Raw genomic sequence first — 1520 nt, 5'->3', positions numbered from 1 at the left:
AATCTGCTGATCAAGAGTAGCTAAAGAATTCGTAAAGACTTACTGTTATAAACATAAATTTGAAACCTTAAAATGTATAACTATAACTAGAAATACAACAGAGGTAGTCTACTATCAGGTTTGTCTATGTGATATTTACCTGCAGTACAACTTAAACACTGACGATCTCCCATCATCATATTATAGTAACAACTAGCTTCTCTTAGGCAATAAATAACCCAAAGTTTTATTGAAAATCATTTAATTTATACTACAGCTACAGGAACTGCTAAGATCATATTTTGGTATTTATTGCTGATGCAATGGCTAATGTTAGTATCAATTATCAAGATTTAGATATCGTTCTCTACTATTAATGTAATTAACCTGAATTATTAATTCATATTTGAATATGTCTGCATAAATTAGAAAATACTTAAGTATGAAAAAGCTGAGCCAGTGAGTAAGTGAGCTAGAAAGATCGTAGCGTTATGAATCTGAAACCAGATCTTTTTACTCGTTCGCAACATAGAGGTTCTGGTGTTTAGTTTTGTGTTTAGTTGCTCGTTTATAAATTCCAATTTTAAGTAAATAAATAGGATATATTGGTAAATCTTTAAGTTTGGTCATTCTTAATTAGCATATCTCAAGAGCAATATTGGTTATTAGTACTTAGATAATGTCATAATATAATGCATCTATTGACTAAAGTTATGTAATTTAGGATAGATAAAGTATTATAAGTCATTCCCTAGGTAAGTAAATATGTGAAAGCTACGTAACGGTTGCAATACAAAAGCTCTTTCATTACACTAATTCCAAAAAAGAGTACGAAATTCTTATAATGATTTCGCCATTACTAATTCCTAAACATGTCAATAATTAGATTTCATTCTATCACAGCTGAAAGATTAAATTTCTTCAATAAAGATTAAGCTAGTTTTTTTTAAGAAATCATTGTTCGCTTATTTTCTTCATAAACTATTCTGCTATTAACCTGCATGTAAACATCTACCTTTAAAAATACAATTATACAAGATTTTATCTTATCAAAATATTAATGATCATCGTCATCCCTATAAGACAATCGATAACCGTTATTAGATCTCTGCTGACATAGAAATTAATCATTTCCTCCTACATTATATCCTCAAGTAGCAATATAACTCTCCTTTATTTTGGGGTGTATATGTTAGTAGCCACAAGGCAGTTATCTTTAGATAACTTATTAATGAAATTGCTGGTAATGATCTGGCATAGGGCTCTAAAAAATAATTCAGCCAGCAAAAACCCGTTAATATTTATTGTAGTAAGGGACTAAAAGTAAAGTCCTATATAGCTTTTAGTATGTAACTAGTATTATTTTAAAATAGAAAACACCTAGAAAATGATAGTGTCTTTAAGTTTTACCCTGCCAAATCATCATGTCGCCATCTTTTCTTCATCATTATTTTACAAGGTATTATATAGATTACTATAGAAGTAGCCCGAGAGCAATTGCCTAATCTAAAGAAGAGGGCGTTTGATGTCTATCAAATGAA

Source organism: Trichoplax adhaerens, genomic scaffold, assembly GCF_000150275.1.
Source record: "Trichoplax adhaerens TRIADscaffold_11 genomic scaffold, whole genome shotgun sequence".
Lineage (NCBI taxonomy): Eukaryota > Metazoa > Placozoa > Uniplacotomia > Trichoplacea > Trichoplacidae > Trichoplax > Trichoplax adhaerens.
This window is presented reverse-complemented; position numbering follows the sequence as displayed.